This window comes from Pantherophis guttatus, chromosome 3 (assembly GCF_059756535.1).
Source record: "Pantherophis guttatus breed Tessera chromosome 3, ASM5975653v1, whole genome shotgun sequence".
In the NCBI taxonomy this organism is placed as follows: domain Eukaryota; kingdom Metazoa; phylum Chordata; class Lepidosauria; order Squamata; family Colubridae; genus Pantherophis; species Pantherophis guttatus.
The window spans coordinates 181,725,298-181,743,151 of NC_142065.1; the positions used below are offsets into that span (position 1 = coordinate 181,725,298).

The 17,854-nt window shown below is 33.3% G+C and overlaps 1 long non-coding RNA gene across 1 annotated transcript in view; it reads right to left on the bottom strand.

Moving 5' to 3' along the window:
• The window catches only part of LOC148114928 (uncharacterized), a 92,693-nt gene that overhangs the window by 66,594 nt on the left and 8,245 nt on the right, over nucleotides 1-17,854 (bottom strand). The window lies entirely within an intron of this gene.

A 17,854-nucleotide genomic window follows, 5' to 3' on the forward strand; every position in this document is an offset into this window, starting at 1 on the left:
GTAATTTTTTCCTCTTTAAGTACATATTTCACTGCAATAGAACATTATTAGACATCAACTAATCATGTGTTTAAGCTTAAGTTTTTATTATTGCCCTTAAACTATTCTTTTCACTGACCTTAATATATATGATGAAAATTGTCAAACATCCTATGTAAATGGATGGGCATATTAGTCTGTTCTTTAAAATATTTAGGATGAATCTAGTTTGACCAGACATTATGATCACTTGTTAATATTAAGATGCCCTCACTATTTTCAACCTAAATCATTTAGTGCTTTCATATATAGGCAGCCCTGAAATGTACAGGTTGTTTAAACATTTTCTATGGATTGTAATCTTTTAAACCTAAAGATTTATACAGAATTTAGGATAGGAGTAACTGCTTCTCTTCAATGTATATTTTATAGTTTTGTATTTACTGAATGTATTTATGGGATCCCTTAGGATGTAAAATATATGGAAATATATGTGCATGACTAAAGATAGGCCTAAATTTATTCTTTCCCCATATCCATGCTCTTCTTAGCAGTTGATGCTTTTAATTCAATATTGAACTAGAAAGGGATAGAGCCATTTTCCTGGTTTATATTTGTGACTGGTGCTAAAAGTGGCACAAAATTAACAAATTAGTTCAAATGTAGATCTTAAAAAGACCTATGTGACAATAGCATCACTCATGTTACAAAATTGTTTGCAAGAAGCTATACCTAATACTTATCTCAATATGATCAAATTAATCTTTATTTTAAAAGAGGAATTTTATAAATTTTAATTTTAATAAATTATTAGTATTTATCAGAAAAATATTGTACGATTTGGGATTACTTATCCTTTCTGTTCTTAGAAGTGTAAAAAAACCCACCTGTTTTGCTTTTGTCTAAATTACATCAAAATTATAATATCATGCACTATATACATTTTTTTCTTTCTGAAACTAACATGACACCCATATTTGAAATCCAAGTAGAACCATATTCAAGATGTAGGTTTCAGACCCCCAATCTGCCGTTCACATATCTGTTCATGTTGACAGACTATGTCATAATATATCAACAGAAGGCTCAGTGGAGAAGAAGAAAAATTCATCACCTGACAGTAGGAGGAAAACTGATTTCCACTATTAAATTAGCAGGCATATACCATGATTTCAGTACCTTCAGGGTTAAAGGAATTCATGGTGTTATGATTATACAAGAAATAATTTTTCAGGGTTGAAATAATATTTCCATGCAAAAAAAAAAAAAATAGTAAGAACAAAGAGCCAAGGATCAACACTGGAAGTACAGATGTAACTTCAACTCTGTGCTCTCCCATAGCTTTCAAAGAAATGTATCTTTAACCCTAACCCAAACTCTAACCTTTAGTCCATAAAACATCTTTTCTGGCATTTTTTATTTGTTAGCTCTGTTTTGAGATGCTTTAACATTATAAGCTCATTTTTAAGGTAAGCATTGCTCCTGCCTGCACATATACACAGAGCTCTTTTTACTTGTTTATTGGTGGAGATACGATTTTTAATATACTCTCCTGCGCTTTGCTGTATCAGTTAGGTTTTAACAATTCCTGGAATAAAAGATGTGTTTTGTGGCTTGAGCAGTAGCTGCCATTTATGCATTAACTTTGAACCCTTTCCAACATATGCACTTTTTTTTTTTTGTTATCCTAGAGTTGTGTTATTCCCAAATATTGACATCATCTATTTTTATCATCACTAACTGCTCTGAAGCTTCCTAGTCTGATCCTCAGCTCTATTTCTTTCTATTGATTATCTTCCTCACTCCAGCAGGTACCACGCCAGAGATGCTGTCCTGAGAAACAGCTTCCAATGACTTTATACGCACAATTTCCACGGAATTGTTTAAAGAAGATATTAGCCTCAATACAAATCAGTGAATCTTGTTTAGTCAATACTGCACAATTCAGCTGTTGGCACCCTGTCATATGTTAGTCTTTAAAGTCAAATACCATACTCAATCTGCACATTACCGTAGTATTTAGTTTCATATTAAAATGAGGCAAGGTTCTGGTTTATTTTTATTATTATTATTATTTGACTTTTGGTTTAAATCTCTTTGGTGCCCTTTTTATATCACCTCTCTGAGCCATATGATAGTAATATAATTTAAGTATAAAAACCTGAGATTAAATGCTTGATTTTTGACAGTGTCCTTAAATATAATAAATTCAAAGGGAAATACTGTTAGGTTAAAATGGAGTGTTTTTCATTAAGTCCAATCAAATGGTAGACAACAAAGGATCTTTTATTTGAGAATATGAAGTGAAAATGAAAACCAGAAAACCTTTACTAAGAAAAGGTCCAGCTAAATTATGTTGTAAGGAGCTCTCCTGAGTGAACCAGGTTGTTTCGCTAAGAGTGAATTAAACTAAGATGCATTATAGAGGGAATATTATACAGGGAGGCTAACCTTCATGTTTCATAGAAATAAGATTCAAATTCTTTCAGTTCAGAATTAAAAACAGTAAATGCTGTATATAAAAATAAATCTGCAGCATCACATCTCTTTTAGTTAAATCTGAGGTTTGGAGATGGATATATTTACTTTTCCATTCTAAAACACTGTAGCTATTTTATTATATGTAAAAAAATTCAGCTTTCTACATTTTTTGAACATGTTTCTTTATATATGGTATTAAAGTAGCATTGTCAAAATACTATTATGGTTTATGTAAAATACCACATATACTTTCATACACACACACACACACATACACATTTGGTATCTCAACATAGTCAAAGTCTTTAAAATATATAATAATACATTCACAGAGGTCTTATATATGTCAACTTTTTAAAAAACTCACTGGCTTCAATAGAACTTACTTTCATATAAGTAGCTAATAATTGCAGCATAGCTGTTTTTCCACGTACTTATATAATAATGAACATTTGCACTCTTCATTTTTATATACAATGCATCCAATATGCATATATATAATATGATATGTTTTCATTTCTCTGAAATATATATAAAAGAGTGGTTCTGAACCATCTGTAGACTATTATTAAAAGGGAGTAATAGTTGACAAATCTGTAGAATTTAGGAAAAATACCTATTTGAGACAACATGAAACCCACATTTTAAATATTGAAACTTTCCAACTAGACTTGATTAATTATTGTAGATACTATTTTGGTGAAGTAAGTTAGGGATGAAGACATACATAAACATACATAACTGTAACGAAGTAATTGATGCATGCTGAAGATGTCTAACTTAGTTTCTAGCATGAATATATACACACGTTTGTTTTCTGACACTTGTAGAATTGTCTCTCTCTCCCCCCTGCCAACGTTCGTCTAAGAATTATTCACATTTGAAATAAAATGTGAACATATGATTAGAGATAAACACCCAGAGACCCTCATCATTAATGTACCAGCAGAATAAAATCCTGCAAAATCAAGCAGCAAACAATAGATATGTTATAGAAATTTATTGGGGAAAGGTATAATGTTCTTCAGCTGCTAAACCACAACACAATAAAATGCAATAAAGTTTAGTAATTCTTTGTTACAACTGTGATAGTTGTAAATAATAGGGTTTAGTTCAATTGTAATTTTCAACTTTCAGTTCCTTCAGATTTCATTTTGGGAGCTGGGCACAATTACTCTTCTCCCAGTGTTTAGCTGTTTAGTTAAAACTTTTATTATATGGCGGGATCATAGACATAGTAATGCCGATTTCATTTATGCATAGATGCCATATTTTGCAAGCCATTTCATAAATTTCCTACTAGATCATGGCTTTGAATTAAAAATATATTCTTGTACAAATGTTTACATTTTTTTGTTTATATTAAAAAGGATAAAACACAAAATACTTAATTATTCTGCATGTGGTACTCATTAAATCTATGTACAGAGATAGTGTGGTATAATTAAAATGTGCAATAAACTACTTAAAATAAAATAAATTGAATTTTGAAACTGTTTTATATTATTTGATAAGATCTTTTTAAAATCATGTTTTGCCTAATACTTACCACTTTAGTTTCTTTTTTTACATATAGTATTGAGTAAATAAAGAGCAAATTTACTTATCTTACTATTAAGTTTATAATATATGTTTGATGAAATAAATGTGCTTACATTTAAAGAGATTTTTTCCAACAATTTATATGATTAAGACACATAATATTATTTATTAACAGAATTAGCATATCTCTATCATTATGAGCTTATGAGTTGGCTTTTTTGTTGTTTTTAATCTTATATAACATGTTTCAATAGATTTAGCCAGATAGCTAAAACAGTATTGGTAAGTCATTTTCCACTAGAAATTTCACAAGTCTATACCTTTCCTATTAATATGTTCACAAGCCAAATAATCATTTATTAAATACTATTTAAACTCTTGTGGTATCAGTTGAGAAAAAACATCATACTGTTTATCATCCAGCTAAAGTCTGGAGCTATTAAAATAACTGTAATTCTGAAGTAATCTATCTATTATAAACGTGAATATCACTAAAATTTCTTTGCAAACTGGAGTGATTTGGTCATGTGTATCTGAATGTTTCCTTGAATTCAGTGACACAGTTAAATAGGTTTAAATTGTGTTCTCAAAAGAGTGTTTCATCAATGCTTGCCTCTAATTGTTATATTTGCATTAATAAAACTTGAGTACATAGAAAATGATAAATGTAGATCAAATAAATATATTTCATAGCAATATTGTAGGATATTTCTGGATCAAAAAGGCAACAGACAACAAGCACTTATGGGAAAGTAAATTGTTTATATTAAAAAGGATAAAACACAAAATACTTAATTATTCTGCATGTGGTACTCATTAAATCTATGTACAGAGATAGTGTGGTATAATTAAAATGTGCAATAAACTACTTAAAATAAAACAAGGTACTGATTCACGTATAAATATGATATCATTGCAGTAAAAATGTTTTATTTGGATGAAACTCCAAACTTCCCCTCCCTAATTTTGGACTTCAGAATAAAAATAAAGGGCACTATGCATCATACAAGAAAAATCCCAAGATTCTTTTTCTCATGAATTTTGTTGTTGTAGCATTTTTACTTAAAGATATATCTGCCATAATCAAGCATGTATATACTGTATGTAAGGGGAAATTCATATAGCAATTTTAGCCTGAGATGTGAATTGTTTATGAGTTTGATAAACTTGATAAACTTACTACACTTATTACAACAAAATTCAAGTGGCAAAATCACTCTTTGCCATCTTACTATAAATCTCCCTAAAATGGGTCAATCAGGAGCATTGTCAACTGCTTCCTTATGGATTAAAGACTGACAACTCTTCTAAGTACCAACATTTACTTTAAATTAGAAAAGAAAACTATGCAAGTTTTCAAACTTCCTTACCAGGAAATCATTACTTTTTTAAACATTTGAAATGTGATCCTGATGACCCTCTATAAAAAGGACTTGTTATAAACTAGAGAAAACAGTGTCTGCATTGGTTGCTATCTGGTTTTGAAGCTCAAGTCAGGAATTGGTTTTCATTTTTTAATGCTATGGTATGCTTGGTCTTAGTATTTTTAAAACAACTGATTTTCTTATGAACCTAACCTGACAGTTAGATCTGCAGAGAGGCTCTTTAACGGTACTGTGAGTTGCAGAGGCCTTCTTGACAGAATGGAGAAAGAAGGTGTTTTTTACTAATTTCCAAGCCATTGTCCAAATTTGTTTTGGAGCTGTGATCACTCTCCAAACTTTCACTGTTTCACTGTTTCATAACTTTACATCTGTTTAAGTCTTATGCTTATTAATTAATTTTAATTGTAAATTAAAATTATATTTTATTTAAGACTGTTAATACTCTTTTATTAATGGGAGAGCAGGATGTAAATCCCATAAAATAAATAATGCTTATATTGTGTTGCTTTGATTTGGTGAATAGCTTCAGAAATAAAAGGTGCTTCTAAAATATTACTATTTTTTGTTTGGCGTTGAAACTATCACATGATAGCCTGGTCATTTGAAATGTACATAATGCGGTGAGTCTCTGTGACAGCTATTTCAACATGCACAAGTAGTATCTATCAACAGAATGAAAGCTTTCCTTGAATGGGCTTAGCATTTCAATCTAACCAAAACAAATACCAGAGAGAGAGATTTAACCATATAAATATTGATGTTTATGACTTTTGAAATGGGATTTTTTTAAAAAAGTGAATGAATACTAACATTTCACTACATTTACCACTTTAAAAAAAAAAAAACACCAAACAATTCAGGACAATGCATTCCCCCTTCCCCATGATTTTTGATTAAAGCTATTAATCTTATCCCATACTGTTTTCGGTACATTCACTATTTCATTTTATAAGACCTTCCATATTAAGTACCACACGGTTTTTGTACTTAAGCTTGTTTTTGATCGAGATCCCACTACTACTCTAATCTGAACATGTGGTTTCCATATTTACCAGGCTTTGCTTCTTTATTCAATAGTGGCGGAATTGTATTTCATTCTTATGTGTGCATTACATTAGTGTAACTGCCAAACTTTAAAAGAGTAAATGGGAGTGGTTTGATATCAGTAGCACTACACGAGATCCACAGTTGTGTTTTAACTGTTGTATTAAGATTTAAACTCTTCTTATACTTTACTATAGAACTTATATCAATGCTATTAAATTCCTGTTGACAAATTAAATTTGTCAATGTTACTGGACAAATAATATTATTCTAGTCCCCCACTCCCTGCCTCACAATGTTACTGATATTTTTCATATCCATATAAATTTATTGTTTTTGATATATTATTCAGAACTTCTAAATTCAGAAAAACAGTATTTGGGATACACAGTATTAGCAAATTAAATTGAATGCACTTAGATTATTTGGGCAATTATGTTAATATTAGAATGGGATATTTCCAGACATAAACAACTCAAGTCCAGTCCAGTCAAAAATAGAAGAGATTTTCTTTCTTTTCATGAGAGAAAACATATTAGAGTAGCAAGATAGTACACCAATAAAACAAAAAAAAAATAATCACAACAGACTTCATAAAACTATTCTATGGAATCTTGTTCATATTTTTTAATAAAAAGCCATTTAGCTTATTTAAAAGTTTGATATCCAGTCTCCTAGATTTAAGGATGGTTCTTTGTGTTAAATTCACCTGTAAACTGATACTGTATTTATCTAATTTATTTTAGTTGGTTATACATATAGGTTTAGGTTTAACTGTAACCTAGAATGATAAGTAATGCAGAAAGGTAGCACTGTAATATTAGAATTTTGATAATATTTACAGTGTGATAAATAATAACAAATAATATATACTTGAATAATCTTTAAATAGCATTACATCCTATTTTTTCTGAAGCAATGCTATTTAACTGTCTAATTTGATATGCAGCATCACAAACTATTCATTACTGTGAGATAGAACATTACCAAAAAAATTTAACATAATGCCATGGCACACCCAAAGACAAGAAGTAATAAAAAATCACAAATAGAATCTATGTTTTTATTCAAAGACACTTATTGTGACAGATGCAGTTGGTCACAAAACAAATAAATATTGTGATTCTGGTCATAAATTTTATTCCAGGATAACATCTGCACTGGCATATCACGGGTATCTTGTTGATTTGTTTTCTATAAGTAGTTGTGGATTATAACTGATCCATACATTTAGTTTATATGTGTGTGTGTGTGTGCATGCGTGCACGTGCGCATCCCCCCCCCCACACACACACATGGGTTTACTACTTATTTCTGTTGGTATGTTCTGTTGGTAGCACATCAATCCTCCTTGTTCTCATCTGAAATAAATATTACCTCCATCAGTGCAGAAATGAATAATCTCCAACTTTATCATTCTGCACTACAATAATGCTACATTAGCTTACTCCCTAGCCTAATCATTTAGCAAGTAAACCAAATTTTGGGCTTCCACACTTTTTGGAGATCAATAGTGCTTACTCCTTAGTCCATCCATACAAGATAAAATGATTAACATCAAGAAATTACATTAATATCCAAACCTAAATACAATGGAGGAGGAGGAGGAGGAGGAATTAAGGAGGAATAGGAATTAAAAGCCATCATCAGTTACCAAGTCATACAAGATTACATGTTCATATTGTGATAAACTTGCAGTTGAAAATTGGTATACGAGAAATAACAGCGGAAAAAGAAGATGAAGGGCTGATAAGCAGAGAGCATTTTTTAAAATTTCATTTAAATGACTTATTCTTAGCTTTGATAATGAATGTTTATCATGCATACATTACGTAGAAAAGTATAAACTTAAAAAGATAGGAACAATATGGTATCATTTCAAGTGTCCTGGAAGATATATTGGAAAAGAATCTAAAGGATCAACAAGGGAGACTACATTAAGTTTTTCAAAAGCACCAACATTTCAAATGCCTAAAATTTGCAGCAATAAAGAAGCAAAGATAATAATTAGACAGGCATGCTTTGGAATTTTAAGGCCACAAAATAAAGTAAGACTTGGAAAACTTTGAAATAAGGATGGGTTGGTACATTTTATTTTTAAACAGAATCTGGAAGCAGGCAAGAAGCCAAAGCATGGATAGTTTAAGGAAGCTGCCATGTGAATGAGGGGAGATTAATCCAACAATTTTGTGAGATAATTAAAGGTGGAAATGAAAGAACTATAAGATACGCATTTCTAAAATGAAATAATATGAATGGATTACCAAATAGAAATATCACGAGTATTCAGTATAAAGAATAAAGAATATTTGGGGATGGAAGGTAGCCTATTGGGGAGAATTGAAAGACAGAAATAAAACTGTTTCTTCACTCTACAAAAGGGTTTGGGCCTAATTATTTTTGAGTATAATTCAGCCAATATCTTCTCATGCCTAGCTGCACTGAGTGACACTATTTGTGCTGCTGAAACTGAGCAGGTTGCTGTCAGTTTAAAAATGACTATAATAAAAGTGACCATGAAGATGGATCTTGTGATTTTGCGTTTCTAATCAGTCATCTGTGAAGAACACTTTTGCTTTGATTCAGCAGACTGGTGACAGCCATGATTGATAGTGCATAGGGATGAAAAAAGGTTATTAACTGTCTTCCTATTAAACTCAATGTATTACCCCTCTAGGTGTATCTCATACCTTAAGTTAAAGTAGTTACTAAGATAAGGTCAGGAATAAACTCTTTAAACACCATCTTCATATTCATACTGTTATAGATGAATAAGGAACATCCCATACTAATATTTTGGAGACATTCTTATTAACATTACATGATTGAAACAATAAATGTTGTTTATATCAAACTAGAATTCTATTGGAGACATCCCAATACCTGGAATAGACAAAGTATAAGTATGATTCCAAAATGACAACTGTTCTAGCTAAATGCAAAATAAGTGCAAAACTGAATGTGTAATAAAAATAGCATTTTATCTATAATTAATACATTAAATATTTGCTACAGAAAAATACTCTTGTCAAACTATATTTCTGAGAGGATTTTAATGAATTTCATGAATTACTGAATTGTCATATTTAATTCACAAATTTGAGTAAGAAGAAATGAAAAATCTTACAAGTTTCATGTATTTATTCCTACAAAAATTGTAGAACTATTCCTACAAATGAAAGTCTTCATTTTTTTGAATGTAATTATTATATTTAGAGGATTATTTTAAAAATCCATTGTGTCTTGAACTTTAAACAGTTAAATTCTATTGACAGAAGATACAGGTAGGTAATAGTTATAAATCTTATTCAAATATAAATTTATTACAAAATAGTATATATGTTCTTATTTTACTACATATAAAATCATTTTATAAATTATATTATTTTAACTGAAATGTTAAATATTCAACACTCTGAATTGTTTTATGGATTTTTAGAATGCAATTCCTTTTAACATATTTTTTAAAAAAATACTATGCAAAATGCTACATGGTATATAATGCTGATATTCTTCTCTAACAAAATGTATGATTGCTTTAAAATAACCTGTTATTAAAGTCTTTTATACAGAATTCCCTAAAGATATAAGAATATTCTTGCATGACTATCTTGCAGAACATTTCCACATTAATAATGGATTTTTAACTTAACATGTTAATATTTCTAATTTCTTAAAATAATATTTAGCTCAGTTAAATGTAAAATTAATTTTTTTGCTTTGTTCAGCTGCAAAATAGTAATTTCATGCAGCCTATAAACCAATAATTGTGATCATTTAAATTATTTACATTAAATAATTATCCATGTGTTTATCAACATCACATTTTGAAAGATTACAATGTTTTCTTTCATCTTTATTTTCTGTTAAATCTGAAACTCCTAAAATAATTTTGTAAAAGAATAAATCAAACAGCAAGAATAAATATATTCTAACCATATAGTATCATATTGTTTCAGAAGGAATGTTAAAGTGCATCTTGACAATTTATATTTTTAGAACAGTGTCTACCCTCAGATGAGAATTTGGAAAAATGTATGTCTTCCCATCTTTAATATTTTGTTGAGATGTAAACCGAAATCCTGTTTAATCCTGACTTAATACCATTTGGATTTAGAAATGTTACACTTTTCATTGAGACAATTTGAAGGTTGTCTCTGTGGATGTTGGTAAGTAATAATTTGAGTGGCAAAACTATTATAATTTAGGCATCCATATTTCAGCACAATGTTCCTCACAAGTACATTTCTATATTGGGCTTCAAATTAAAGAAAACACATTAAGCATATTAGAAGTGATGAGATGTCTATTGTTGTATTCTTTACAGCACAATTTTATACATGTCTAAAGTAAATCTGATTAAGATGAAAGAAACTTACTTCTGGGTAAAATGTATTTCAGTGCAACACTTAACATTTGTTTTCATGTATACAGTTTGTGATGTCAGGGGAAGGAAAAAAATTAGACCTTCCTGGATAAGGTATATTTCATAAAATTCTCCAAAATGAAATTTAGTCCACATTTTAAAAAAAAATACATAAGGAAATAAGAGTTGTTTTTGTATGTGTAAAGAAAGGTACAGTACATTACGTAAACCAGTTTTTGAAAAGGCAGTTCATAGATTATCCCTGAAAAGTACCTCTTTTTTTAGTCGGAATTTGGAGGGTTACTTACTTGTATTATAATTTACAAGACATATTTGATACTTGCTTCAGAATTTTTTCAACTATAAAAGCTGCCTGCCTTTTTTAAAGGTCAAAAGTACCCATACTAAACAATTGCCAGGAAATCTGGGAAAAATTAATCAGCATTATTTCTCCACCAATTTTAAAGGGCTACTTTAACAGTGACAGAAAAAAATGCAACCCATAGGCCAATTTAACCAGATACATTATTTCTCTGCTGTGTTTTCAACTCAGAATAGGCCTCAAAACCCTGCGGTTTGCACTTGCAGACGCAGTTGTCTAGTAGGCTGTTACTGTCATCTGGTCAAGAAGAAGCAAAGGCAAGATTTCTGGCTCTGAGGATTTAAATGACTTTCAGCACCATTCACCAACTCATAGAAATGACGGTATGTGGAGATATTATCCCACTGTTTTCGTATCCGTGCAAACAGTGGCTTGCACTAGTGCCGTTAAAAAGGCATTGATGCTGCACTTTTGAACTTGCCACTTGAAACTTACCCTTCAATAATTTCATAAAACAGATGCTTTGGTTCATTCACAGGAATGAACTTGGGAGGGGGGGGATTTCTGACCTTTCCCCCAGCAGCAAAATATCTCAGCAGTTCAATTTAGCTGGAAAACATCATTTTGTTGCTGCTATTGTTAAACTATTAGAAGTCAGAAGCCCTTGCCGATTTCCTTTTTGTCTGCCCCAGATATCTTACAGTGGGCTTGAGAGACAAAAGATGTATGACCCATTGTAAGTACCATGGTTTATGTCCCTGTCTGAAGAACGCCTGATTCTATTTCAGGGTGTTATTCTCGGGTAAATGTATCTAGAGATGCAGGCTAAAGTAACTCAAATGCAAACATGCATAATACATGGATTGCTTTCTTTGCTGGCTACCAACTTTTACATTTTTCACTAGAAAAATAATAATGCACCAAATAACGTCCTTCAATATAGTATTTGCTTCTCTTTTGCAATGTAATTATAAGCCAGTTACACCAAAGTAACCCCATCGAATTTAATGGCATTGACTCCCGACTAATATTGTTTAGGTTACAGCCTATTTAGAGATAGGAATTGCTCTAAGGCAAATCATCCCACTTAATGTCTCATGTGAGTAAATGCGACAAGCCCCCGGGTGCTACATACTTTCCATCTATAGCTTACTGTGTCTATTCTGGAATAAATGGGGTCTGATTTGTACCCTCTTTTTGTATCCTCAAACACGTGTCCTTTAAATCTAAAATGGGGTGTTTAACTTATAGGTCATACTGCCCATGGAGGAAAGTCATAATGACTCCAGTAGTGAAATTAATATAGTTAGTTAGAAGGAAGGAAGGAAGGAAGGAAGGAAGGAAGGAAGGAAGGAAGGAAGGAAGGAAGGAAGGAAGGAAGGAAGGACCGCTTTTACCGATTGTGATAATACTTATTTCTTCCCAAATATACAGTATAGTCCTCAATATATTAATTTAGAAACCTGGCCTATTGGATTAATTGAATTTATTTCCAAATTAAAAATGCACATACTGCATTCTTAGATTTCAAAATCTGCCTTCCACAATATTAATTTAAATAAAATGTCCTAATGCATTTATTTCTTGAATTGAATAATTAGGTATATAAATACACAGTCAGCTACTCAGTTCCAGGGAAAGAAAACGTGTTCAATGAGATAAATAAAAACTATAGAATTCAAATATATATATTCCACAGAATCTTCCACAGTAGAGAAGTAATATACACAAAGTACACAAAGACAACAGTATACTACCCTGATTAATTATTAACCTGTAAGGAGTTGGAGCTATAGTCTACCTACAGCTCGAATCCTCTACACTGAATTATGCTTCTTAAATAGTAGCATGTATATGATCATTCAGGAGCAATACAAATGCACTTTGCACATGGTCACGCCATCTTTTTTTTTAACTATATCATATTTTGAAACATATTCATGAAATGTGCTCCACTAACCAAAAGCTCTGGAAAAGAAAGAACAACTTTTCTTTCTATCCCACAAAATTTCCCATCTGATCCTGAAAACCTGGAAGTTTTCTTTTCCTTTTTTAAAAAAATCTGCTATAACGTATCATTGGCAACACCAGAATAAGGATATGTGTTTGTAGCAAACACATTTTGTCCAACATGCGTTGCATCGTGCAGTATTGTTTTAGATAAGAAGGACAGCAGTTATTGGAGTAGATATGGAGTATGGAGGCTATTATGTACTTTCTATTAAAATAAAACAAAAATATTAAGTAATCAATTACCACAGCAGAGAGAAAACAAACTTTTGAAAAGTAGGTATTAGAAATATAAGCATTATAAATTATTACATATGACTAAACAATGAAAGCTCTTTCAGCTTTTAGTTAAGTATATTTGACTGGGAGCCACCCAGAGTTGGTTACAACAGAATAATAGAGTTGGAAGGGATCTTGGAGGTCTTCTAGTCCAACCCCCTCCTCAAGCAGGAAACCCTATATCATTCAGACAAATGGGTGTCCAATCCCTTCTTTAAAATCTCCAGTGTTGGAACACCTAAACCTCTAGATGTAAGTCATTCCACTGATTAATTGTTCTGTTAGGAAATTTTCTAGATTGGTTCTCTTTGATTATTTTCCATCCATTGCTTCTTGTCCTGCCTTCAGGTGCTTTGGGAAATAGGTTTACCCATTCTTCTTTATGGCAGCTCCCTCAGATATTGGAACATTGCTATCATGTCACCCCTACTCCCTTTTTTCATTAAAGTAGACATACCCAATTCCTGCAACCAGTCTTCATATGTTTTAGCCTCCAATCCCCTAATCGTCTTTGTTACTCTTGTCTGCACTCTTTCTAGAGTCTCTACATCTTTTTTTATATATCGTAGTGACCAAAACTGGATGCAAAATTCTAAGTGTGGTCTTACCAAGTCATTATAAAGTAGTAGTAACAGTTTAAGTGATTTTGATTCTATCTAGGCTGTTAATGCAGCTAATGCAGCCTAGAGCTGTGTTGGCTTTTTTGGCAGCTGCAGTACACTGTTGGCTCATATTTAAATTATTGTCCATTTGGATTCCAAGATGCCTCTTACGTAAGATGGACAGCTATATAAATGTTTTACATAAATAAATAAAAGAAATTTCCTAAAATGTGTAACCTATCCACTTTCCAAGGGTCTTAAATCAAGGCTGGACAAGCCTATTGTCCTACAGATATTACCAAATTACGAAGCTTCAGTAGTTCCAAACTGGTTGCTTTGTGTGGAGAAAATAGTGAGACCTGTACTATAACTGATAGAACCTAGATTCCCCATTTTTGTTTGAAGGAAAAGCCATATTACTTGCATTTGTACAACATGCTTATCTATTGTTCAGTGAACCACACCTTATTCAATTATCCATCTTTTACATTCTCAGTGAATCAGAAACTAACCATAGCAACTGGATCCCGACAATACATTAGACCAGGGGTGTCAAACTTATGGGCTGTGGGCTGGATGCATCATGTGCTGGCCACTCCCTGCTCCAGTTTAGAGAAGGAGAAAAAAGTTGTGATACGTCACGTGACGACGTGTCATCAAGAGTTTGACACCACTGCATTAGACTAAGAAATGTTGGCTATTCAAATAGAGGCAACATAGAAGTCGAATAGAAATAACCTGAATAGACATTTGCAAACTTCCAGAATGACATTCATTTCTTGGCATTGAAACATAGATTCTAATATATATTCCATATATAACACCTTCTTCAGATATATTTTAAGTTAAATTTCACCTATAAGTCAAGTGGATTCTCCTCTTTGTCTCCTCTGGTAATCTACCAGAGCCTTTCTCAGCTGAGCTCTCCACATATTTAAAGAAAAGTTACAAGTGCCATTGGTAGCATTGAAAATGGAACTTTATAGTCCCATATAAAAAAGTTGAAAATAACTGTTACAGTATTATATTTCAGTGGTTCATCATATATTCAGATACTGGGTATATGCTAGGAAAGACTTCTAATCTGTCCACTGTAACAAATGTAAAAATCTTCAATCAAACATTATCTGACTTCCCATCCCCAATTCACTCTGAACACTCCAAGCATCTTACCATCATACCTAACCATCTTCTCCACATTTGAATTGCATCCCTAGATTTCACACTGATGGACCTTCTCAACCTGCTTCAGTCATACTTGGCAAGCCTAACTGAACTTAAAGAGCAGCAGAATTCTCAAAACTCTGGAAGCTACAGGTGAAGTCAACAAGTAAACAAACTGTATTGGAACTCTGATGGACTGATAAGACTGGCTTTGCTAGCTTGGCAGGGATTTTGATAGAGTCGTTCATTTATATTGATATTGGTTTCTTCATCCTGTACCATTTTTAACCAGATTTAACCATTTTGGTAAAGTGTGCAATTGGAATGAGAAAAGACAGGCAGAGGAGTTTCTGTGAGTTTTCTCTGTGTGTATGTTTGTGGATGCATATTTGTGTCTACTCGTGAAACAGAGAGAAATCAGAGTGGAGTAAGTAAAGAGAACTGAGTTACAAAATGAAATGCTTCTTTTAGAGCTGCCATGTTGTAACATTGACCACACCAAAGCCCTTTTTATTAACGAGGCCACAAGGCGGGGAAAGAGATGATAAAGGGGCCTAGATAATGGGCTTCCTAATTCAAACCAGAAGGTGGAAATGAACTTCATGGAGTTTGCAAGTTTGCAGGCTGTGTTTTTATATAAGCTGATAGTGGAAATGGAAATAAAACTGTGGTTTAAGTGCACACTCACAAGAGTCCCCCCCCCATCTTTCTGTATGTGCATATGCAAAGAATGCTCCTGTATTCAAGGCCTACAAAGCTTAAAAGATAATTTTATTCCCACCTATGAAAGGTGGACCAGAGCAAAGCAAAAAATTATAAATAGATACAATGTGAATATTTGTGGAAAAACTGCAAAAGAAAACTACTTATTCCTTAGGGTCATTTATCTTCTCCAGAAATTTTCTCCAAAATAGCTCTCCAGTGATGACACCTTAGTCTCTTTCATATGGATGTGCAAGAAATTACAGTTGGAAAGGCAAGAGCCTAATCTTAAACAGATTGGATATATGGCAAATTCCAATGAATGATTTCAGATTTATTTGGGTTAAGTGGGGGGGGGGTGTGGGGAAGGGGTAGAGAGAGACAGAAGGGAAAGGGGGGTAGAGAGAGACAGGTGGATGTTTAAATAATTATAATTTGGAATTTGGGAAAAAAACATGGTACAGGAAGAGAAACAATCCCATTGAACAGACTGGGACTTACATCTAAGTAAATCTGTTTGGGTCAAAGAGACAACTGATTTAAATCCAATTATATTGAGAAATTAGGCCCTTCTAAAGATTGGAAGCTGGTTTGTAGGCTGATTCAATGCACTTTAATATTTGTGACTCATTAGCAGTTTGGATCTGTTAAGGTTTAGAAGATGATTTTTTTTGAAACCTTCCTTTCTCTCTCCCTCTTCTCCTCCCCCCTCCCCCACCCCCACCCCCCACATACATCTGCCAAATACCCAGACACAGATATACATTTACCATTGGCTTCGTTCTATATCTACACGTTTTGCTGCAAATAAATCTGCCTAAAAGCCAGCAGCAGGGCTGACTTCCAAGTCATCCTGCTGACAATAATAGTGTCTTCCGTTTCTCATTCTGCTCACCATGCACTGTGTTTATTTGTGGGTGCACCCACACAATTGTTAGAAAGAGAAGGGTAGCTGGGCACTGACACTTAACTCATGTGGTTTCTCAGTTGGGTACAGATGAACTCTGCACATGCTAAAAGGCACTGTGTTATTATTCCTAGAAATGGCATTTAAAGCAAATTTCTGCTCCCAGCGTTAGTGGTGGTTTCAGGGCTCCCACTCCTGGGCTTGGCAGATGAAGGAGGGGGGGGGGCGGGATTAGAAATTTTGGCTGCTGGGGGTGGAAATGAACCCTTCAGCCGGGAGGCTCGCTGAACGAGCTGACTGAAGAGATGAGAAAGCAGAGGAATGGGTGGGTAGGCGCTGGGAGGGTGAAGGAAAGAGGGGAGGGGGGGCATCATGACAGGGACCGGTGGGGTAAGAGGAAAGTTACAGCCCTAGCAAAAAATAAGGGGGGGGGGGAAATGACAAAGATGCCAGCACGAAATTGGAAGGGAGAGACGGGGCGGGGGGAAGACTCGAGGGCGGAGTCTGCCAGGGAAGTTCCCTGGACTCCGAAGATGAGCAGAGGCTGCGTGAGAAAGGGATGAACCGAGGCGGAGGGTTAGGGTAGATTTCCAGAGCTCTTAGAGCTGATCGACCAGCCCGCTGGAGTCACTATTCAACCCGAGTCCCAAACACACGCCTCACTAACTACTTTACAGCCACTTTCATTGATTTTCTTTATCAAATAAACATAATACCCGTTACAGCAACACTTCCTCTTCACGCAGCCTGAATGCCACGAGCTCCGATTGCTGCGTGGCTCGTGCTTGCAACTCTTCATCCTTATTCTTTTACTTTAAATAGCAAATATATATATAATATATATATATATTATGCTGCCTTGTTTTCTCCCCAGACCTGGAAAGCGCGAGTGGAGCCATCCCGGTGGATTATTTTAGAAGGAAGGCACCCGTTTTCGGTCTTCACCAGTTCCTCGCAAACCCCGATATAAGCCCATATTTGTTCTTGTAATTCAGATGGAGCTGGCGTATTTACATACTTATTTTACAAATAGATAGTAACTCGATTGAAAGGGCAACGCTTTCGGAGAAC